The sequence below is a fragment of the Lynx canadensis genome, chromosome C1, assembly GCF_007474595.2.
Source record: "Lynx canadensis isolate LIC74 chromosome C1, mLynCan4.pri.v2, whole genome shotgun sequence".
Lineage (NCBI taxonomy): Eukaryota > Metazoa > Chordata > Mammalia > Carnivora > Felidae > Lynx > Lynx canadensis.
In genome coordinates, this window is record NC_044310.1 from 24245351 (window position 1) to 24270710 (window position 25360).

At 41.3% G+C, this 25360-nt stretch overlaps 1 pseudogene; it reads left to right on the top strand.

The window, feature by feature from the left end:
* The first annotated feature begins 10166 nt into the window (after nucleotides 1–10166).
* LOC115521578 lies at nucleotides 10167–11164 on the top strand (annotated as a pseudogene).
* Nucleotides 11165–25360: the final 14196 nt, after the last annotated feature.

Below are 25360 nucleotides of genomic sequence, written 5' to 3' on the forward strand. Positions count from 1 at the left end.
AACTCAACAAACTGTGAGATCATAACCTGAGCCGAAGTGGGATGCTCAACCTAATGAGCCACCCAGGCATCCCTAAAATTGGTTTTTAAATTAATAATGTTTATTTATTTTTGAGAGACAGACAGAGACAGAGACAGAGCATGAGCGGGGAAGGGGCAGAGAGAGAGGGAGACACAGAATCAGAAGCAGGCTCCAGGCTCTGAGCTGTCAGCATAGAGTCTGATGCGGGGCACGAACTCACAAACTACAAGATCATGACCTGAGCTGAAGTTGGATCCCCAACCCACTGAACCCCCCAGGCGCCCTGGTATGAAATTCAAATTTAAGTGTCCATAAATTAAGTTTCATTGGAACACAGTCATGCATATTCATTTATATATTGCCTATAGCTACTTTTTGCTGCAACAGCATAGTTAAATAGTTGTAAAACAGACTGTATTGCCCACCCAAGCATAAAATATTATTTGGTCCTTTCCAGAAAAAGTTTGCCAACCCCTGAAATATTGCATCTTAGTCACATTATTAAATTGGCTGCTAAATCTGTGCTTTGAAATGTTATGGGAGTGACAATACTTAACATATTTTAGGTCCTTAATAAAGGAATTTCCTCTAAAGAATCCAGGAAGGGAAGGGAATAGGAGGAAGAAGAGGAAGAGGAAGAGGGACGGTTTTTAGACGTGTCTGTTTTCAGGTATCTGCAGAATTTATAATTCCAACCAGTGGAAAAGGTGTCTTCTCACTAGTCATTTAAAAGAAAGATGTCTTTCATGGCTAAGATAATACCTTTTTAAATGCCCTTTTAAAAACTTATTGAGGGCCAAGATAATCTTGTTGCTACCAAATTAGTAATATATCTAATTTTAGCCAGCTTTTCCCCTTAGCTTTGCAGAAACTTTGGTGAATTTTTAAAATGCCTCCATAACAAATGTGGACAGATCCTAGGGAGCTGAAGAGACCTCTCCTACCATTGTCCTCCACACCCTGCCAACCCCCAGCCATGGGGTCTGAGCAGGGATAAATGCTGAGAAACCGCCTATGTAGATCTCTTTGACCAAAAAACAGCCACGAGTTTGTTGTTTTTATTATTTATGTCTGTAGTTTTTGAAAGTGGCAAGGAATTATTTTAATCCTTCTCCCACCGAGAGATGGGTCTTTGGACTCTGTCCTTGAATCTGGATGGGTTTGTGACTGCTACACCCTATAGGGTATGGCAAGAGTGACGCGTGATTTCTGAGGCTAGGAGAGGCCATGCGTCTTCCACTTAGCCGTCTAGGAATGCTGATTCCTGAGACATGCCTTCTGGGTTTGCTCCCCCATGGAACCCAGCCACCATGCAGTGAGAAGCCCAGCCACATGGAGAGGCTGTGTACAGGTGCTCTGCAATGACAGTTCGAGTTGAGCCTAGCCTTCAGCCTTTCCAGCCCAGGCTCAGCCAAGTGAATGAGGAAGCCACTTTAGGATTCCTGCAGCCCCACCCCTTCTAGCTCCCAGCCGAAGCTCAGGATAGGGTGGAGCGCAGAAGAGCAGCCCCTACTGTGCTCTTTCAGAATTCCTGATGCGCAGAATCAGTCGGCATGATAAAGTGATTGTTTTATACCACTACATTTGAGATGGGTGTTGTGCAGCAGTGGTAACTGGAACACCACCTTCTCAGTAAAGGCCCTTACATATGATCGTTAAGTCAATGTAAATAACAAAAGCCACGGAGAGCAGAGGGATAATTAAGGGTAAAGGTAGTTAGTATAACTGAATATTAATGGGGCACCTGGGTGGCTCAGTTGGTTGAGCGTCCAACTTCGGTTCAGATCATGATCTCACAGTCCATGAGTTCAAGCCCTGCATCGGGCTCTGTGCTGACAGCTTGGAGCCTGCAGCCTGCTTCAGATTCTGTGTCTCATGCTCTCTCTGCACCTCCCCCACTCATGCTCTGTCTCAAAAATAAATATAAAAAAAAATTAAAAAAATAAATTTAGGGGTGCCTGGGTAGCTCAGTCGGTTAAGCGTCTGACTTCAGCTCGGGTCATGATCTCACGGTTGGTGACTTGAGATTCTCTCTCTCTCTCTCCCGCTCTCTGCCCCTCCCCTGCCTGCTCTCACACATGCTCACTATCTCAAAATAAGTAAATTTTATTTAAAAAAAATTTTTTTTTTCAACGTTTATTTGTTTTTGGGACAGAGAGAGACAGAGCATGAACGGGGGAGGGGCAGAGAGAGAGGGAGACACAGAATCGGAAACAGGCTCCAGGCTCTGAGCCATCAGCCCAGAGCCCGACGCGGGGCTCGAACTCACGGACTGCGAGATCGTGACCTGGCTGAAGTCGGACACTTAACCGACTGCGCCACCCAGGCGCCCCAAAATAAGTAAATTTTAAAAAATAAGGGGTAACTTCTTTATCATCAGTTTTATAGAATTCACAAGGGCCGTTTCAAATATGGACCATTAATAAAATCCAAGTACACGACACTAAGTCATAAACTCATATTGTCTAAGTGTGTAGTTTGATTCAGAGACAGAGCTTATAAAATCCAGAGGAACAAGTGATTAGCACATTCTTTTGACCCTCTGAGCAATCATATCAACCAGGCTTTCAGCAAGGCTTGTCAGCATCCAATTAATTAAAGAATACATATTCCAGAGGCGCCTGGGTGGCTCAGTTGGTTAAGCGTCGGACTTTGGCTCGGTCATGATCTCACATTTGGTGGGTTCAAACCCCACGTCAGGCTTTGTGCTGACAGCTCAAAGCCTGGAGCCTACTTCAGATTCTGTGTCTCCCTCTCTCTCTGACCCTCCCCCCTGCCATCTTAAAAATAAACATTAAAAAAAATTTTTTTAATAAAAAATGTGTATTCTGGTGAATAACTGGATCACGGGAATTCTGTGATGTTGATTGCAGGTAGTCCCTTGCATGATTTAAAACACACAAAAAAGAAGGTGGCAACACCTATAACATCTCAACATGGAGGTGGCGCTATAGACTGGAGGCAGGGCTAGAGCTGTCTTGGAAACTCATCAGAAAAAAACAATTCAATTTTTTAAGATGAGCAAAAGATGTGAACTTCACCTAAAAAGACATATGGATGGCAAATAAGCACAGGAAAAGATGCTCAACAGTATTAGTCATTAGGGAAATGCAAATTAAAACCACAATACAAAGTAAAACCATACCACACACTTATTAGAAAGGCTAAAATCAAAGCCAAAAACCCAAACCCAAACAAAACCTGGTAATACCATGCACTGGCAAGGACACAGAGCGCTGGAACTCTCATATGTTGCTGGTGGGAATGCAACATGGTACAGCTACTTTGGGAAACAGTTTGGCAGTATTTTGTAATGCAGAAAGGACACCTAGCATATGACCCAGAAATCCTCCTACGTATTTACCCCAAGTAAATACTCCTAAGTATTTACCCAAGAAAAATAAGCACTTAACATTTAAACAAAAATCCATATGTGAATGTTTAAAGCAGGTTTTTGCATAAATACCCCAAACTGGAAACAATCCCAATGTTCTTTGTCTTATGGATAGATAAATGGGTGGTATATTCATACAATGGAATACTGCTCAGCAGTAAAAAAGGAAGCGCATACATGCAACAACATGGATGAATCTCAAATTATGTTGAGATTCATTATGTTGAGAGAAACCAGACTCAAAAAGTTACCACCCAACGGTTTTATGGCAAATTTAATGCTATATTCATATTTTCACACACACACACACACACACAGACTACATAGTATAGGATTCCATTTGTGTGCCATTCTGGAAAAAAACAAAGCTAGAGAGATGGAAAGCAGATCAGTGGTTGCCAGGGGGCAGGGGCAGGGAAGGAGGAAGGTTAACTACTAAGGTTCAGCGTAAGGGAGTTTTCTTGGGGATGTGTGAGAATTGTTCTGTATCTTGATTGTGGTGCTAGTTCCATGACTCTACACCTTTGTCAAAACTCATGGAACGGGGGGAGCCTGGGTGGCTCAGTCGGTTAAGCAGCCGACTTCGGCTCAGGTCATGATCTCGCGGTCCGTGAGTTCGAGCCCAGCGTCGGACTCTGTACTGACAGCTCGGAGCCTGGAGCCTGTTTCAGATTCTGTGTCTCCCTCTCTCTGACCCTCCCTTGTTCATGCTCTGCCTCTCTCTGTCTCAAAAATAAAATAAACGTCAAGAAAAAAATTAAAAAAAAAAACTCATGGAACAGTACACCAGAAAGAGTGAATTTTATTCTATGTTAATTAAAAAATAAAAATTTTAAATTTCTAACAGACTAATTTAAAAATGATTAGATATTATCAATATTAAAATTAATATTATTAGTTTACCATTTTATTTAACTCAATGGGCTAAAAATATAATCTCAATATGTAATCAATATAAGAAATTCTTAATAAGATATTTTACATTTTTTGTACTAAGGCTCAGGGATTTGGTATGTGTTGCAACATACAAGCCACGTTAGTTTGGACCAGCCACATTTCAAGCGCTCAGCAGCCACATGTGGCTTGAGACCACCATAATCAGACAGCACGGGTCTAGATCATGGTCTTTTTTTTTTTTATGAAGACTTTATTTCTAAGTAATCTCTGCACCCAACATAGGGCTTGAACTCACAACACCAAGGTCAAGAGTCGCATGCTCCACTGACTGAGCCAACCAGGTGCCCCTACAGCACGATCTGAAAAAAAAAGTAAGGTAGTGTTTCCACCCTCAAGCAGCTATCATCAAATAAATAGTAAAATATTTCCACCAAGTAGCATACGCTGCTTAAAATGGTCAGACTTTTAAAAAATCTTAAAACAATCATAGTGAAAAGGTAAACATAAAGTTATAAATATTAACTCAAGGGAGTCATAGTCTTGCTGATGCAGCCAAACTGGCATCATCTTCAAAGTGACCTTGCCCTCTCACTTGCATCTTCTGGAATACTCCCTGAAAATGCCATTCCCTTTCATGTTGCATTTGCTTACGTTTTCTTCTGCTCGCTTATCTCTTCCTCACTCTACACACCCATATATACACTTCTCCACCCTGGGGAAGACTTACTTCTCCTTTACAGCCCAGTCCCAGTGGACTGTCTGTCCCCCAAATCCCTGCTCCATGAGGGCAGGAACCATGCTTTATTTTTCTGCACGGTGGGCCCTCAACGCTCTTCTTTCTTCCAATGTTTACTGAGTCCCTCTCCGTGCTGGAGATACTGGGTGAAAGACATACCGCCCTGCCCCCAAGTATCTTGCGGTCTGGTGGGAAGGACAGACAAATTAAAAAAGGACTCGACTACAGTTTGCTAAGTGCCAAAGCACGGTGCTGTGGGGAAGCCAGCCTTTCCTGCACAACCTCTGAGGCAGTCAGTCTCTCTCCTTTTTCCTTTAAGAGGTCACTGTGGAAGTCAGCACAGGATGGGCCTTGCCATGAGTCCCCATGCCTACTCAGCCTCAGCCAGCTGAGTCTTATGGGGGGGAGGGGCACTTCAGTGGAGATCACTGGGAGAGCGACCACGGAGGTGAGATTGCTTTGTCTCTATGCTAATATTAAAATGTGGACACATTCCCACCAGACTCATTCCCTGGTGAAAACTCACCAGCAGCCACCTCCCTTGGAAACCCCTGCCTGTACCACTTTAAAGAAACAATTGTCCCACAGTGGAATCCAGGGGACCTTGTCCTTGGGTGAGCAACCTCATCTACCAATCCTCTTGAGGGCTGAGCCACCCGTCCAACAATGTACACAGAAGCCAGCTGTCTTGAGCCCCCAGTGGGGAAGGGCAGTAAGAGGAGAATGTAAGGCTAATTGCACATACTCTATTTCTCACTTCTAAGGAAGAAAGGACATTTCCGCAGGAGGGAGGAGGTGGTGTTGGTGACAGTGCCAGTGGTTGGCAAGGGTGCTGATCCCATCCCTCTCTACCAGTCACAGAATGATTTGTGTTTGAACACCTCCTGTTTTCAAGTGCAGATAAATTTGCAGAAATTTAAAAGTCATTCTTTTTTTAAAAATTTATTTATTTTGAGAGAGAGTGCGCGTGCATGAGCAGGTGAGGGGCACGAAAGAGAGAGGGAGAGAGAGAATCCCAAGCAGGCTCTGCACTGTCAACACACAGCCAGACATGGCGCTCGAACTCACAAACCATGAGATCATGACCTGAGCCAAAATCAAGAGTCAGACACATAACGGACCGAGCCATCCAGGCACCTCTAAAAATCATTCTTAAATCACTGTGAAGTGTTAGAGTGAAATAGTGAGACTGACACCCTGAGTTAGGGAAGGAGCTTCAATGATGATTAGGAGGAAGGAAAGAAAATTAAGGGTGGGTGGGCTTGGAGGAGGCAGGAGAATGGGAGGACTTTATTAAAAACGCAATCTTTGTCTACTTCCTGAGTTTTATTGAATCTTTGCGGCAGCAAATCGATTTTAGCTTATTTTTATTTTTACCTATTTGTTTAAGTAGGCTTTACGCTCATCACAGAGCCCAATACAGGGCTTGAACTCATGATCCTAAGATCATGACCTGAGCTTGAGACTGAGAGTGAATGCCCAACTGAATGAGCCACCCAGGTGCCCCAATTGTAACTTATTTTTAAACATTGCATTGTTGACTGGTTGATAGGTGACAAACACCTGCTCCCCAGAAAAAAAAAAAAAATGAGTTTCTCCTCCTCTGAATTCTCACAGGCTTTCAGTCAACAATACTTGTTCAATGCCTGCTATTTGCCAGATCTGGTGCTAGGTTCTAGAGCTTTTGAATGTTTTGCACTTAGCATATTTCATCTTATATTACGGATGGATAAAAGTTCATGAATTTAAAAAATACTCCACATGTAGCGCTAGCTTTTCTTTTGCTGGATGGTGAGCTGTCTCTGCAGGGAATGAGATTCATTTGAGAAAAAGAGCTCACTGAAAATATTCCAGTCATCTCTGTAGCACTAAGTATCTAGCTTAGTGCCTGGTACATAGGCGGTGCTTACTCAATGTTTGTTGAATGACTACAAGGCCTCCCAAGTTCACCGCCATGGAGCTGAGAAAGGTGATGTCAGACAGGGAGAGATGTGCTACAGAGGTCCCCCTTCATGAAAGATCTGGCTGACAGCCTCTGATTGTTAGTGCCTTCAGCTACTTCAGCTTTCCAGAAGCCTGGCCAAAACACGGGACTCCTCCACCGGGCAATGACCGCTCTGGAGGTTCCCAATGCTTCTGCTTCCTTTCCTTCCCAGGCGTTACTCCCCACCAATTCTTTTATGTTCCCAATTTTGTCTCAGCATCTGCTTCCTAGAAAACCCAACCCATAAGGGACTTTAGTCCTAAGCCCATTCACTGTAGACTCGTAGGAAAACACGCAATTCTGGCAATAAACCAAAGACGATTGATGCAAAGAAGTAATGACAATAGTAAACATTTTCTTGGTGCTTTTGTACAAGGTTACTTTGCTGAAGTTATAATTTTTTAAAAATGTTTATTTATTTATTTATTGAGAGAGAGAGCGAGAGAATCCATGCTGCCAGCGTGGAGCCGGATGTGGGGCTCAATCTCACAGACCGTGAGATCATGACGCTTAACCAAGGCACCGCTGAGCCAACCAGGCACCGCTGAAATTATACATTTTAATTTCAGTGTAACAACGAGTGCCAAAATGGGCACAGAAAGAAATGTACCTTATTAAGCCTTAATAAAAAGGTTATTCCATTTAAAATTAATGCTGTAGGGAGCCTGGGTGGCTCAGTTGGTTAAGCATCTGACTTCAGCTCAGATTATGATCTCACAGTTCATGAATTCAAGCCCCGCTTTGGGTGAGCTCAAGCCTTGCTTTGGGTGAGCATGAGCCCTGCTTCAGATAAAACAAACAAACAAAAACAAAAACATAAACAAAAACATGAGCCCCACTTCCGGTGAGCTCCACTTCTCTCTCTCTCTCTCCCTCTGTCTCCCTCTGTCTCTCTCTCTGGCCCTCTTAGGATTCTCTCTTTCTCCCTTTTTGTCCCTCATGGGATTCTTTCTCTTTCCCTCTCTCTCTCTGCCCCTCGATCACTTGCACCCTCTCTCTCTCTCTCAAAAAAAAATCAAATAAAATTAACGTTGTAAAGTATAATACAAAGCTATAGTCATTAAAAGCAGTATGGTATTAGCACATCAGTGGATAATAGATGAACGGAACAGAATACCATAACCAGAAAAAGACTCTTGACTGTATGTAAGTTTAATGTATGATAAAAGTTTTTTTTTTTAAACCCAGAAGGTAAAGATGATTTATTATATAAACATCATTGGGACAACTGGATAACTTATTGGGAAAAAATTAGACCCTACACATTAAAATAAAATGTAGATGAATTAGAATTCCAAACATAATGAGATAGTTATGAAAGTATTAAAGGAAAATAAAGGATGATATTTTATAATCTTGATGTGAGGAAGTCTTTTCTAAGGAAGAGCATAAAACCCAGAGACCATAAAAGAAAAGGATGGATAGGTTTCACCATATCAAATTAAATCTTTTGTAGAGTGAAAGATATTATAAACAAAGTTAAAAGATAAGAATGAATGGAGTCACATATTTGGCAAAGAAAAGAGAAAAGATGAATATCAAAAACACATAAAGAACTCCTTAAAAGAAGCCCAAAGATCTCAATAAAAAAAAAAAAAAAAAGGCTGTGGGGGAACTTATAGAAGAAGAAATAAATAAAACACCCAATGGCATATGCAAAGATGTTCAGCCTCACTGGTAAACAGGGATACAAATCAAAACCATAGATGGTTATTATTTTTCTAACCAACCAGATTGGCCACAATTAAAATGATTCATAATATCCAGTTCTGATGAAGTTGCAGGAAAATGAGCACCCTCATGCACTATTTATGAGAGTGCAAATTGGTAATTTTTTGGAGGGCAATTTGTCACTATGTTAGCAATTTAAATATGCACACCCTTTGACCTAGCACCTCTTATTCTAGGAAATCTCTTTTAGAGGAATGTGGGAAAGCCATGGGGAAGGGAGATGGATGTAAACGGGGAGATCAGAAGCAGGCTGAACCGCAAGGAAGAGCTAGCACCCCATGGAGATGGGCTGGAACCCGCGCCAGCTTTTCACTGCTTCCAGTCTTGCTGATGTAGGTGTCCTGCAGAAGCTAGGGCCCTTTGTCACAGAGCAAAACACAAGCGCTTGGCTCAGGGGTTGCAGAAGCTGATGGAGGACCCAGGGGAAGGTTGAGAAGTTCAAGTCCAGCTGCTGCTTCACCTCTAAGGAGGTAAGTCAGCAGATCAGCAACTATGTATATGAACTAGAAAATGGCAGCTGCTTTCCTTCCGCCGTCCAAATATCCCCCCATATCTCCCCTATGGCCCGCTCTAAAGGAAACAGAAGAAAGCACATTCTGGGAAGTATAATTCAGCCCAGCCAAGTGGACACATCACAAATTGGACATACGAGCGGATACCTGTCGGTGCATCATCATTGTTTGTATCAGGAAAAACTGGAAACAACTTTAATGACCTTTGTTAGGGGAATGGGCAATAAAGTTATGGTGTACATATACCATGAAATACCATGCAGCACTTAAAAACAATGAGACCAAAAAAAGGCGGGGAGGGGAATGTCTGTGTGGCTCAGTTGGTTAAGCCTCTGGCTTCCATTCAGGTCCTGATCTCACAGCTCATGAGTTCGGGCCCACATCAGTCTCTGTGCTGACAGCTCCGAGCCTGGAGCCTGCTTCGGATTCTGTGTCGCCCTCTCTCTCTCTGCCCCTCCCCTGCTCACTCTCTGTTTCTCTCAAAAATAAACACTAAAAAAGTAAAAAACAATGGGATCACCACAATGACATGCCACTACACACCCACCACAATGCCTAACAGGAATAAAACTGACAATACTAAGTGTTGACAAGAATGGGTAGTAATGGGCACTCTGTACGTTGTTTGTGGAAGTGTAAAATGGTACAGCCACTTTGGAAAATAGTGTGATATTTGCTTATGAAACTAAACATACACCTACCCCATGAACCAGCAATTCTGTTCTTAGGTATCTACTCAAAGAGAAATAGGAATTTATGTGCAGTGATCTTCCTGGGTCTCAGGCTTTCGTTCCTGTGTCTGCCAGCTCGCTCCTATCCCGTGACAACAAAGCCTGCTATGACTTCCTCCCTTACCTCCGCCTGTAGCTGTGTCCTTGAGACTCTGCCACCATGTTCCAGGAGTGCCTGGTTCAGGGCTCCATCCTGCAGAAGGTGCTGGGGGTGCTTAAGGATCTCACCAAGGAGGCCCCCTGGGACAGAAGCAGGAGCGGCGTAAACCTGCCGAGCACAGATTCCTCCCACGTCTCCCTGGTGCAGCTCACCCTGCCTGTGGGCTTCCACATGTGTCACTGCCACCGCAACTTGACCATGGACATGAACCTCACCAGCATGTCCAAAATACTAAAATGTGCCGGCAACGAAGACATCATTTCACTAAGAGCTGAAGATCATGCGGACACCCTGGCACTAGTATTTGAAACTCCAAATCAAGAAAAGGTTTCAGGGGTGCCTGGGTGGTTCAGTTGGTTGGGCGTCTGACTTCGGCTCAGGTCGTGATCTCATGGTCTGCGAGTTCGAGTCCCACATTGGGCTCTGTGCTGACGGCTCAGAGCCTGGAGCCTGCTTCGGATTCTGTGTCTCCCTCTCTCTCTGCCCTTCCCTGGCTCACACTCTGTCTCTCTCTTTCTCAAAAATAAACAGACATTAAAAAAATTAAAAAAGAAAAGAAAAGGTTTCAGATTCTGAAATGAAGGTAATGGCTTTAGGTGTTGAACAACTTGGAATTCTAGAACAGGAGTATAGCTGTGTAGTAAATATGCCTTCTGGTGAATGTGCACATATATAGGGAGATCTCAGTCATATTGGAGATGCTGTCATAATTTCCTGTGCAAAAGATGGAGTACTAGGAGGTAGAAATACTAAGTTTTCACACACAAGTAATGTCGATAAAGAGGAGGAAGCTGTTACCATAGAGACGAATGAGCTGGTTTGGCTAACTTCTTTTTGCACTGGTACCTGAACTTCTTTACAAAGCCATTCCACTCTCTCCTACAGTGACACCCAGTATGTCTGCAGATGTATCCCTTGGTGTAGAATGTAAAATTGCTGATATGGGACATTTAAAGTACTATTTGGCTCCCAAGATCAAGGATGGAGAAGGATCTTAGGCATTCTTAAAATCTAAGAAAATGAAATTAAGCACTTTGCAAATTACTTCTTAGATGCCAACATGTACTTAAGTCTCTTTTGTCACCAAATTTGTACTGCTGAGCGCATATGTAGATATTTTCTGTAAATACCCTATTTTTCCTCCATTCCTTATAATCTGTTTAAAGAACAGTCCAAAGTCCAAAGTCAAATCTGATCTTGTTAACCTAGAGATATTTCTGTCTTACCTAGAAATACTCATGATTTTCATAGCAAAAGGGTTTTGACTCTAAATGCAGTTTTAAGAATTTTTTTTCCAATTTAGGGTCACCTGGGTGGCTCAGTCGGTTAAGTATCCAACTCTTGATTTCAGCTCAGGTCATGATCTCAGGGTTCGTGAGATCCAGCCCTGTGTGGGGCTCTATGCAGACAGCACAGAGCCTACTTAGGATTCTCTCTATCTGCCTCTCCCCCACTCACATGTGTGTCTGCTCTCCCTCTCCTCTCTCTCAGAATAAATATTTGTAAAAAAATTTTTTAACGTTTATTTATTATTGAGAGACAGAGAGACACAGAGCATGAGCAGGGGAGGGGTAGAGAGAGGGGGAAACACAGAATCTGAAGTAGGCTCCAGGCTCTGAGCTGTCAGCACAGAGCCCGATGCGGGGCTCAAACTCACAAACTGTGAGATCATGACCTGAGCCGAAGTTGGTCGCTTAACCAACTGAGCCACCCAGGGACCCCTCTCAGAATAAATATTTTTTAAAAAGAATTGTTTTCAATTTAAATAAAAGTTATTTGAATTTCAAACATCAAAAAACTTATGTGCAGGGGCACCTGGGTGGCTCCGTCAGTTAAGCATCCGACTTCGGCTCAGGTCAGGATCTCACGGGTCGTGGGTTCAAGCCCTGTGTCAGGCTCTGGGCTGACAGCTCAGAGCCTGGAGCCTGCTTTGGATTCTGTGTCTCCCTCTCTCTCTGCTCCTCCCCTGCCCATTCTCTTTGTCTCAAGAATAAACATAAAACAACAACAACAACAACAAAAAACTGAGATAAAAAAAAAGTTATGTACATAAAAAGATATACAAAAATGTGCATATTCATAATAGCCACAACCTGGAGACAGATCAAGGGCCCATCAATAGGAGAACAAATATATAAACTCTTCTATATTTATGTAGTGGAATATCATTCAATGATACAAAGGAATCACTACTACATGTAACAATATGGGTGAATCTCAAAAACATTATGCCAAATGAAACAACCCTTACACAAAAGAACACATGTTTTATAATTCCACTTATATGAAATTTTACAACAGGTAAAACTAAACTTTTATGGAATAAAATTGGAAGAAATTTTATTTCTTCTTATCTGCCTATAGAAGATTAGGGTCAGGAATTGACCTGGAAGGGAGCAAGAGGGAACTTGCTGGGGTGATGATAATGTTCTATGTCTTCACAGAGGGTTTGATTACACAAATGTATGAAATCTTAAAATCTCAGCAAAAGTAGACTTTAAGATTTGTACATCTCATTGTACATATATTTTACCTTGAATGAAAATGTGTATGCAAACTTTAAATGCTAATTAATTATATGTATGATGCTTTTTTTAGGGGAAAGTGTACTGATGTCTGCAATTTACTTTGGATCCATCAAAAAGGAAAATGAATGGGTGAAGGAAGTGAGGGATGGACAGATATGAAATAAAGCAAGTCTAAGAAAATGTTAATGGTAGGGTCTAGGTCATGAGTACACAGGCATTCACTGTAAAGTTCTTCCAACTTTGTTGTATGATTGAAAATGTTTATAACATTTGGAAAAAATGAGATTGAATACGTGTCTACTAATATTAGAGATATCCAAAACATATTGTTAAAAAACAAGCCTCAGAGGAAATGTATAGTATGATATGCATGTAAAACAACTAAGCAAAACAAAAACTTCACTTCTGTGAGTAAATTAATAGAGGATACATATTAAACTATTAACAATGGTGACCTTTGGGGAAGAAAGTAGGATGAGAGGGTTGGAATCTTAACTTGGTTCCCTAGAAAGCAAAGCCTAGGGCAAAAGCTTATGTGCTAACACTTTCGGGGATAGTGCAGTTCTAGGGAAGCAGGAGTGAGGGGCAAAAGAGAGTAAGGCAGGGAAGGGAGACAATAAAGATGTAGATGTATCACTGAGCTGGCCCAGCTTTATAGCAAGCACCAGTGATTATTTGGTCTCAAGAGAGGTCATCAGAGATGCTGTATAAACCTACTGTATCTTTCAACTGTCCATGGTGGGGAGGAAGGGAGAAGAATTTATGTGCTCATTGCTGTATTTCACTAGACAAAGCATTCACCCCCAAAGGCATCAACTCTCCCCACATTTTTGGAACCAGCCTGGCCAGCCAGTCTGCAAGCATGGGTGTTGAGTAGGTTGTATGGAATATTGTGTCTTAGCAGCAACAGATAAGCCCCAAAGGTGATTCTGAGGCCCAAGGCAAGAATGGGTCATGCCTGTGAGCAACATGGCGGGCCAGGAGTAGTCCCCATGGTAAGCCCTCCAGGATAAACCAGTAGAGCACCAAGGCAATTTCTCCTCTGCCTTAGGAGAGTGACAGGCCTCCTCCCTGCAGACTAGAGGAATGTACTTACTACCAGGCAATCGTTTCAGGGGCCTTCAATAACGGTGAGAGAAAAGACCACTGAGCACATCCGGGGAAATGCATAATTGGGATCCAGCACAACCGATCTTGGTAAGCGAAGACTTTCACTTTTAGCCATGTATACTTCTGCACTGCTTAAATCTTTTACAAGACTGCATTCACAAGTTGCTTGTGTAATTAAAAAAAAAACAACAAAACCAAAATGTGATAGTCTTTGTGTAATATTTTGTAGCCAAATATAGTAGGGAGATAAACAGAATGAATTATGGAAATGTTAGCCTAGGGGCGTCTGGGTGGCTCAGCCAATTAAGCCACCGACTCTTGATTTCGGCTCAGGTCATGATCTCACAGTTCCTGAGATTGAGCCCCTCCCCCCCCCCATCTCAGTCTCTCTCTGCCCCTCCCTGCTCATTCACTCATGCTCCCTCTCTCAAAATAAATAAATAAACATAAAAAAGGGAAATGCTAGCTTAATATTACCTGAACCAATAAGTTTAAATAAGATATTATTTTAGGTGGAGTAATACATTAAACGAAACAAAGTGAGATTTAATTTTTATTTCCTTTGTAAATAGTCTTAGGGAAATAAATTCAAAACTGGGAAAATAGTTCATTGTGATGATGTGTTCTGAATTGTGGCATGGGTATGGATTTATGGTCACTGGAATAATAAGGATACGAAGTACAGGTTTCTACTTCTGGGATAAGGGTAACATAATCACATTTGTTAAAGAGTTAGTAAAACATCACAGGAATCGGCCCATCTTGTCCTCTTAGCTCTCTGTTAGTCTCTGATCTCCCTGGTCACCAGGAGTCTTACAGCCTATTTCCCCTTTTTCTTCCAGTAACAAGCCCCACACCCCTCCTTATTAAATTTTGATAAGTTTTTCTCATTTGATTATCTCAGACAACACATGATCCTCCTACTTAGTTACAGTTCTTGGTGATGAAAACATTCATTTGGGGGCTCCTGGGTGACTCAGTCAGTTAAGCGTCTGACTTCAGCTCAGGTCATGATTTTATGGTTGTGGGTTCAAGCCTCATGTGGGGCTCTGTGCTGTCAGCTCAGAGCCTGGAGCCTGCTTCGAATTCTGTGTCTCCCTCTCTCTCTCGGCCCCTCCCCCGCTCATGCTCTGTCTCTCTCTCTCTCAAAAATGAATAAATGTTAAAAAAAATTAAAAAAGAAAACACGCATTTGTTCCTTAAGTGTAGCAATTTATCACATTATTGTCTAAATCTACCCTTCTTTGCCCTTTTTTGGTGAAAAGAGAAGGACCCTGTAAGCATGTCTTCTTTGTCAGCTGGAACAATGTTAGTCCTTGTTAATAGAGGGCACTGGAGAGACTGCAATAGCAGAGGCAGGGGTTCTGGCTCTGGTTTATCTTTGTTCTTGATCCTAAACCAGGGGAGTGGTGCTCACATTACAGCAAGTTATACTGGCCTGTAGGTGGGTGGTCTCTGACCCTCCAGTTCAGGCCTGTGGCACCTCAGTGAACTTTATCATCCAGTGAGCTGCAGAGAAATCATCAGTCATCTAAATCTCCTTCTTGGCAGGAGAGATGGGAGGGTCTTATAATTTTGTTCCTTGCTAGCCGCTCTTGTTTTTTGTTTGTCTGTTGTTTTGCCACTAGTTATTCCTGTTTTCTTTGAAGTTCTCTTTTACCCTTTTAGTAGATAATCACCTGTGATAGTTAATTTTATGTGTTGAATCAACTTAGAGGGTAGTTTTTGATGAGAGTAACATTTAAATTGGTGAACTTTGGGTAAAGCAGATTACCCTCCATAATGTAGGTGGGGCTTATCCAATCAGTTGAAGAACAAAAAGACTGGCCTTTCTGAGTAACAGGGACTTTACCAGCAGACTGCCTTTGAACTGGAAATGGAACATTGGCTCTTCTAGGTCTCAAACCTCCTCCTGCTCCTCCTCCTTCTTCTTTTTTTTAGGCTTATTTATTTTTGAGAGAGAGAGAGAGAGGGGGAGAGAGAGAGAATCCAAAGCAGACTCTGCACCATCAGCACAGAGTCCAACATGGGGCTCGAACCCACGAACTGCAAGATTATGACCTGAGTCAAAATCAAGAGTAGGTTGCTTAACTGACCGAGCTACCCAGGAGCCCCAGGGTCTTGAACCTTCTGACCTGCAGTGCAGATTTGGACTTGACAACCTTCATAATCATGTAAGCCAATTCCTTATAATAAATCTCTTTATATAAGTAAATAAAAATTTTTTTGTGTGTAAATATATATATATATATACACCTTTCACCAATTAATAATTGTTTATAGTGGGGTGCCTGGATGGCTTAGTCAGTTAAGCGTCTGACTCTTGATTTCGGCTCAGGTCATGATCTCATAGTTGTGAGATCAAGCCCTGTGTCAGGCTCCACACTGGGCATGGAGCCTGCTTGTGATTCTCTCTCCCCCTCTGCCTCTCTCCTCCACTCTCTCACTCTCTCTCAAAAAAATAGAATTCTCTATACTAAAGTTTCCATGCTTAAATTCATGGTATGCTTTCTGTCTCCTGACGAGACATTGATTGATACCAGCTGATATCAGGCCACACACATGAAGATGATCATAGTAAGATACAGTACCTTCTTTCAGTAGTTGAAAGAAATGGACAAAGGAAAAGCTATGAAAACATTACATAAGAACAATGACGGACATGCTTGTTAGGGCCATGCAGAAGCAGAGAGGAAGGAACACCTACCTCATGGGATATATCATAAGGCTTCACAGGATGAATGATGTCTGAACTGAATCTTGAAGGAAAATACCTTCCCAGGCAAATGAAGGTACAGAGTAGCGTAATCCAGATGGAGGGGAGAAAGCATGTCCAGAGGCAAGAGGAAGCACATTACATACTGGTAGCTTCCTGAAGCTGGGGAACAGGAGGCAGGAGAGAATGGTAAGGAACATGAAAGATATTGTGAGCCACTTTAAGTAGTTTGCATTTAGAGGTCCAGGCCAGAGATTTTCAACCTAGTTTGCATCAAGACACCCACCACAGATAATATTCATATTCACAACAATTCCATACCTGAGCCAGGTTTTTGCTGCAACACCCCTCCCCTAGTTCAAGGGTATAACAAAGCATCTGTAATTTATAGTTGCTGCATCCAAAAATGGAACATTGGTAATGCTTGCTCCTTACTGTCTATAGCATAGATAAAATAGGCTGTGGGGTACACAAAATTTCTGGCTCTTACCCCAACTCTTTCTCTTTCATTTAGGAAAACATAGCAGAATGCATATGTTCCCCTCTACCTTCTCCAACTGCTCTGATCCACCTACCAAGTAATCCAAAGGATTGACAACTTTGAGTAGGGCCCAAAGAAACAAAAATATTTCCAACAGGTTCAGGCTGCAGTGCGGAGAGCAAAAACCCAGGCTGCCAGTACTGAAAGACTGATATGGGGGCGCTGCCAACTCCTGCTGGGGGATCAAAGATGGGGGTGAACCGACTACAGCACGTGAGCATTCTCTCTGCCAGCCTCTCCTCCAAATACTCAAGGCTAAGGAATTACAAGCTAAGAGGATACCTTATCCCAATGCTGCTTCTGCTAAGGAGTTGAAAGGTAAAAGCTCAGAAGGGCTGCCGGTCCACAGTGACAGCAAATGGGAAGGATCCAGAGCAGTTTGGTGGTGCCTGGCACTCCCTTCTCTGAAGCTACTCCCTTCCCTCTCCTTAAACTCATTTCGACTACATTAGTCATTTTTGCTCCAGTAACAACCAACGTCAAAATCGCTGTGGCTTCCAACAGAGGCTGGCAAACTTCTTCTGTGAAGGGCCAGATAGTAAATATTTTGGGCTTTGTGGGACATATGGTGTCTGTTGCAGCGACTCAGTTATGCCCTTAGAGCAAGGAAGCAGCAGTAGACAATATGCAAACAAGCAAGTGTGCCTACGTTCTGATGAAACTTTATGAATACTAAAATTTGAACTTCATATGGTTTTTATGTCCCAAATCTCATCCTTCTTTTGATCATGTTTTATTGAGATATACTTCACATATAACATTATATTAGTTTCAGGTGTATAACATAATGATTTGATATTTGTGTATATTGCAAAATGATCACCTCAGTAAGTCTGGTTAATACCCATCACCACACTGTTACACATTTTTTTTCCTCATGCTGAGAACTTTTAAGGTTTATGCTTTTAGCAACTTTCAAATACACAATATGATTAACAACAGTCACCACATGTTCACTACAGTCCCATGACTTATTTCATAACTTGAAGTTCGTAACCTTTGACCCCTTTCACCCATTTTGCCCCCCACCCCACCTCTCACCTCTGGCAACCACCGATCTGTTTTCTGTATCTATGAATTTGTTTTGTTTTGTTAGATTCCACATATAGGTGAGGTCATATAGTATTTGTCTTTCTCTGACTTATTTCACTTAGCATTATGTCCTCAACGCCCATCCAGATTGTTGCAAATGGCAAAACTTCCGTCTTTTTTATGGCTGAATAATATTCCAGTGTGTGTGTGTGTGTGTGTGTGTGTGTGTGTGTGTGTGTGTATCACATCACATTTTCTTTATCCATTCATCCGTGCATGGACACACTTAGGTTGCTTCCATGTCTTGGCTATTGTAAGCAATGCTATAATGAACGTGAGGTGTGTATGTCTCCTCAAGTTAGTGTTTTCGTTTTCCTTGGATAAATATCCTAAAGTGGAATTGCTGGATCATATGGTAGTTCTATTTTTAGTTTTTTTGAGGAACATCCATACTGTTTTCCACAGTGCCTGCACCAGTTTACGTTTCTACCAGCCGTGCACAAACTTTCCCTGGTCTCCACATCCTCAGCAACACCTGTTTTCTTATCTTCCTGGTAACAGTCATTCTAACAGGAGTGAGGTGATGTCTCATTGTGGTTTTGATTTGCATTTCTCTGGTGGTGACGGATGTTCAGCACATTTTCATGTACTCATTGGCTACCCATGTGCCTTTTTAGGAAAAATTTCTATTCAGATCCTCTGCCCATTGGTTTGGTTTTGTCAGACTGGTTTTGATTTTTGGTTTTTGGTTTTTGGTTTTGCTATTGAGTTGTATGAATTCATTATATATTTTGGATATTAATTCCTTATCAGATATATGATTTGCAAATATTTTCTCCCATTCAGTAGGTTGCCTTTATTTTGTTGAGCATTTTCTTTGCTGTGCAGAAGTTTTTTTAGTTTGATGTTGTCCCAGTTGTTTATTTTTGCTTTTGACACCTTGGCTTTGGGGTCAAATCCAAAAAGTCATTGCCAAGTCCCACGTCAAGGAGCTTACAGCCTACAGTTTCATCTAGGAGTGTTATGGTTTTAGGTCTTATACTGAAGTCTTTAATTCATTTTGAGTTAATTTTTGTGTATGATAGAAGATAATGGTCCAGTTTCAATCTTTTGTTGTCTAGTTTTCCCAACACCATTTATTGAAGAGATGGCCCTTTCTCCATTGTGTGTTCTTGGTTCCTTTGGCGTAAGTCTCGTTAATATATGACTTACGGACCATATATTACTTTTCAACTTTTCAAAAATGAAAAAAATTCTTAGCTTATGGACCTTACAGAAACAGACAGTAGATTGGATTTGGCCCATGGGCTGTAGTCTGCAAACCCTTGGTTTACAACCACCAACATATATTTTTTGCTGTCTTTACAAGTTGGTGATTATAGGTCAGCTTCCATGGCTCAAAGTACCTCACTCTGGGACCCAGGTTGGGCTGTAAAAGCAGCCCCTATTTGGCTCACACTATTTTTTAAAATGTTTATTTATTTAGAGAAAGAGAGAGAGAGAGCATGTGAGCAGGGGAGGAGCAGAGAGAAAGAGGGAGAGAGAGAATTCCAAGTAGGATTTGTGCTGCTAGTGCAGAGCCTGATGCAGGGCTTGAACTCACAAACTGTGAGATCATGACTTGAGCTGAAACCAAGAGTCGGACGCCCAACTGACTGAGACACCCAGGCACCCCTGGGTCACATATTTATGCAGCAGAGAAGAAGAACAAGAGCACTGGTGGAAACATATGATGTGCCCTAAAGCTCCTGCTCAGAACTGGCATGCTGTCACTGTTCATACTCCGTTGGCCCAGGCAAGTCACAAAACCAAACTAGACAATGGGTCCGGGAACTGCACTCTGTCTCCGGAGAGGCAGTGAACATCACACAGCAATGGGTGGTGACATATAATCCTCTCAGAATGAAAGAAGGGGATAGTTGGAAAGGCTAATACAATATATCACTCTGAACCAATACCCATTTCCACTGTGCATTAGGACAATACTGGTCAATGTGTGGTTCACAGACTGATGTCCCAGTCTGTAATAAGTACAGAAAGTGAAAGTAAGTGAAAAAATGTAAGAAGTTTTATACAATAAAGACGCCTACAAACAAAAACAATCTGGTTCTTCAACACAGTTTGAGAAGCCCTTCATTAGCCAACACAATAGCCAATACTTTCAGGGGACATGAATTCATGAGCCAATATACAACCAGTATGAGAGAAACAATAAACTGAATCTCTCTGTCTCTCTCTCTCTCTCTCTCTTTCACACACACACACACAAGCACATATATATATATAAAATGTAAGAACTATTGGAATAAAATAAAAAATTTAAAATAAGGATGATAAAAATACTTAGAGAACAGATTATATTAACATATGAGGTAATGAGAAATCATAAAAAAGAACCAAGAAGAAATATGAGAATTGAAAATAGAAAGAACACAAAAGATAGAATAAATAGAGGGATAGATGTGACTGAAGAAAAATTAGTAAATTTCAAGATCATATTGAGGAACTTTCCATAAGATAGCAAGAAAGGACAAAAAGATAAGGAATATAAAAAGAAGTCAAGAGACATGGAGAACAGGAATAAAAATGCCAACATCTGAAAAATTAGGGGTTCCAGAAGGCAGGCGAAAAAACATGGAGAGGAATAAATTATTTTTTGAATAGTGAAGGTAACCTTCCCAGAATTAAAGAAGGATGAAAGGTCTTAGACTAAAAGGACCCATAGAGTGCCGAACAGGAGCATTAAGACAAAAATCTACACTCAGACACATTATAACAAAATATAAGACTATCAAATGTAAAATGCAAGAATATCAAAGACAAGAGAAAATTGTAAGGGAATTGTAAAAGAAGAATTCTATGGGAAGAGGGGTGCCTGGGTGGCTCAGTTGGTTAATCATCATGACGCATCAGGCTCTGTGCTGACAGCTCAGAGTCTGGAGCCTGCTTTGAATTCTGTGTCTCCCTCTCTCCGCCCCTCCCCCACTCACTCTCTGTCTCTTAGAAATGAATAAACTTTTAAAAAAGTTAAAAAAAAAGAATTCTATGGGAAGATGAAGAGTGAGTTGGTATCATACTACCTAACAGCAACACTGGATGCAAGATAAGAATAGAGCGATATGTTTTATAGTATCACAGGAAGAGAACTTTGATTCTAGAATTTTATATTCAGTAAAATTGTCATTCAAATGTTAGAGCATGATAAAAATATTTTCCGGTACACAATGCTTTGGAAGCTTTGCCACACAAACACTGAAAATAGTATTGGAGAAAGAATTTGAGATGAGATACAAATCCCAGAGATGCTCCAAGAGATTGGAGCAATATGAGTGTTCAAGTGCTTTGGGGTGCCTGGCTGGCTCAGTCGGTACAGCATGTGGCTCTCGATCTTGGGGTCCTGAGTTCAAGCCCCATGTTGGGCCTAGAGTTTACTTAAAAAAAGAGAGAGAGAGAGAGTATTCAAATACTTTTGTAAAGTTTATCTTTGTTTTTAAAGAAAAGGGGTTGTATCAAATAAGGTGAAAAGAGAAAACACATCTATAACAAATAATATCAATTCTCTGAAAAAAAAGAGAGATGAGCATAGGCTTAAGTACTTTCTTATTAAGGTGAAGAAATAAATATTGATACATTTAATTATTCACAGGAGTAAAAAACATGAATATAGGTAATAAATTAAAGACAACCACAACATGAACAAAATATAAATATATAACTTTTAAATCAGGAGAAGAAAACTCAATCTAACCAATAGACTAAAGAGAAGAACAGTAAAAATAGAATAAAAGGAATAAAACATAAAGCAAATGTAAAATATGACAGAAGTAAATCTTAACTGCAAATACAATAATTGCATTAAATTCAAAACTAAAAGGCTGAAATTCTCAGACTAGCTTTTAAAAATCCAACAATATAATTTATCAAAGCATATACTTAAAAAGAAATGGAAAGGTTGAAAATAGGATAGAAAAAGCTATGCCAGGGGTGCCTGGGTGGCTCAGTAGGTTAAGCATCCAATTTTGGCTCAGGTCATGATCTTATGGTTCGTGAGTTCAAACCCTGGATTGGGCTCTGTGTTGACAGCTCAGAGCCTGGAGCCTGCTTTGGATTCTGTGTCTCCCTCTCTCTCTGCCCCTCCCCTGCTCTCCCTCTCTCTCTCTCTCTCTCCAAAATATATTAAAAAAGAAAAAGCTATGCCAGGCATATGCAAATCAAAAGAATCTAGAAGGCAATAATCCTAATATGTAATAAAATAGGCCTTAAAGCAAAAAACAAATCATAAAAGACAAAACATATTATGGGACATAACAAAGGAAGGAGAGGAAGGAAATTATAAATGCCAACTATTCCCTGTGACCAGTTTTAGAAACAAGGACTGTAGTAACTATACACATTTTCTTTCTTGGTTACAGAATATCATATTATGATTTAATGGATAAGACATGAATATTTCTCAGAGAATGATGTAGTTCTTCATGAGTCATTGGGTATTCCCTTTCACTGAGATAATGAGAATTTTTTTTCTATGACAGTTGAATTATATTAGGCGGGAACATTTTGTTACTTTTTTTTTTTAATTTAAGTATGGTAAGTTTGTACGGATAACTAGTATACAAAATGATGGACTGTGGCATATACTGTGTATTGGCTCATTTAACACACTCTCCAATCCCCTTCTTGTATTCCTTCCTATACTGCATAGGCTGGAAAGCTAAAAACTACATTTCCCAGACTCCCCTGAAGTTATTTTTCAAATAGATGCATCCTCGTGAGACTGAAATGGAGGAAAGGAGAAATGTGAGGCAAAAGCCATGCCTCTGGGTATGTTAGCTATTCTTGCAAGCCTAGTTTGAAGGGGCTGGTTCTTCTGGGGCAGCTTGGCAGAGATTTCAATGTCTATTCCTAACGTCATAGTATTAGGTGGTGGCAGCATTTGGGATCCTATGACAATAGTCACGTGGTGTGGTTGGGAGTTTCTCATGGTTGATGTTGTCCTGAACTTTCAGCATCTAAGCATGATTCTCTGGCCCACCGGGATATTCATAAATCGCACAATGTTGTCTAATAAAAAGCTCTTTCAGTTTAAAGTACCCTGAGTGGATTCTATTCTCTACAAGTAACAATATTGACTCTAGGAGACTGTTAGTGGTCCCTCAACATCTTTTCTCTCTTTCTTCCTTAGTAAGAGAATGTTTAACTATACATATTACTACCCCATGTAAAGACCGTATTTCTCAGATTCTCTTGCAGCTAGATGTGACCATGTGACTAAGTGCTGAGCAATGGGATGTAAATGAAAGTGTGATGTGGCAGATTCCAGCAATCTTCCTTAAGTGACAGCAAATATATGCCTTTTACCCATTCTTCTCCTTTTCTCTATCTTCGTTGAGAGTTGGCAGTCCATTTTAGAATAGGAGCATTAGGGCCACAAGCTAGGTATGGTGGAACAGAAACTTGGTAACAGGCTTGGTTCCCTGAAGGCTTCATAGAATGGAGCTCCTATACTAGCCTTGAATCATCCACCTCCAGGTTTTTTATGTGAGAGAAAAAGAAACTTACGTCTTGTTGAAGCCATTGTTATTTTAGATTGTCACTCTCAGCCAAATCTAATTCAATGAATCAATGACCAATAAACCATCACCCCAATTCAGAAAATATATACCCTTCCTTTCTGCCCATTAATCCCTTGTTCATATTTAGGGATTAGGTAAATTTTCATGTCATCCAGTCTCTCATGTGAATCCACATCTTACAGTAACTCCCAAGGGTATAGTTCCTTAAATACAGCTCCTTGAAGATGGTCCCTCTTGATCTGAAGACCCAGGAACTAAAGAGAAAAGTTATCTGTTTCATGCTTACCCAACTGGCAGTCGTGGTACATATGGGATAAGCACTATGGACATTCCTGTTCAAAAGGGATGAAAACGCAGGCACAAATCAATCACTGGTCCATAGTAATTCTGAAATCTATCTGGACAAATGTTGGAAATTCCTTGATTAGAACTCAAGGCCTGGGGTTAATCATCCATGGCTCTTGGTTCTACTCTCTGGGCTCTTGATTCTGCCCTCTGAGTCATCCTTCCTTTTGCATGGGAAACAATTCCAATGTGCAACTATGTAGTTTTCTTTAATTTTTTTTTTAACGTTTATTTACTTTTGAGACAGAGAGAGACAGAGCATGAATGGGGGAGGGTCAGAGAGAGGGAGACACAGAATCTGAAACAGGCTCCAGGCTCCGAGCTATCAGCACAGAGCCCGACGCGGGGATCGAACTCACCGACCGCGAGATCATGACCTGAGCCGAAGTCGGCCGCCCAACCGACTGAGCCACCCAGGCGCCCCGCAACTATGTAGTTTTCACAGATTGCATTCTACCAGCAGAATTTTGGGGGTCAGAAGGTGTCTTTTCATTTTGTATTGCCTCTGATCCTTTCAGTCCAAGTGGGCAGCGTTCTTCCAAACACTTCTGAAAAACATGGGGCTCTCGTGAATCTTCTTGAAGTTCACTCCATTAGAGAAAAGGTATCCTCACAAAGCTCTTCAAGATAAACCCTTCTCTGCCTTGAGCTTCTGTTGAGGAACAATAAGCTTAAGTTTCGTAGAATTCTACTGTTTGAGGGGCTCAGGTCATGAGCTCACGGTTCGTGGGACTGAGCCCTCAGTTGGGCTCCTGCACTGACAACACAGCCTGCTTGGGTTTCTCTCTCTCCCTCTCTCTCTCTGCCCCTACCCTGCTTGCTCTCTCTCTCTATCTCTCTCAATAAATAAATAAATAAACTTAAAAGGAATCCAACTCTTTAAATGAGGGTCCCTGAGTCGCATCCTTAAATCTTTAAAGGGTTTTTTTATCTAAATGAACAATACTCTGAGGTAATACCTTCAATCTTTCTTAGATCTTGGCAAAGGATTTTAATGCTACTCCCTTCACTTCACCTTTGGACTGTGTTTTCCTGGATTTAATATTTACTCAGAAGCCATTTCTTAATTTTAGCACCATTTGCCACCTGGAGAGGCTAGGAATTTTCCAGAAAGTTCTGGAAACCAGAAAGTTCTGGCTTCCTTTTGTCAAATAGTCCTTCCTTTACCTTATCTCTTTCCTTTCATATTTTACTACAAGTGGCAAGAAGAGACCAGGCAGCCCCTTCAACATTCTGCATGGGAATCTCCTTAGCTAGATTACCTGATTTATTAGGTACATTTTCCACTTTTCACCTTACTGCAGGCAATAGTGCTGCTAAATTTCTGCCAACACATCACAAGGACCCCT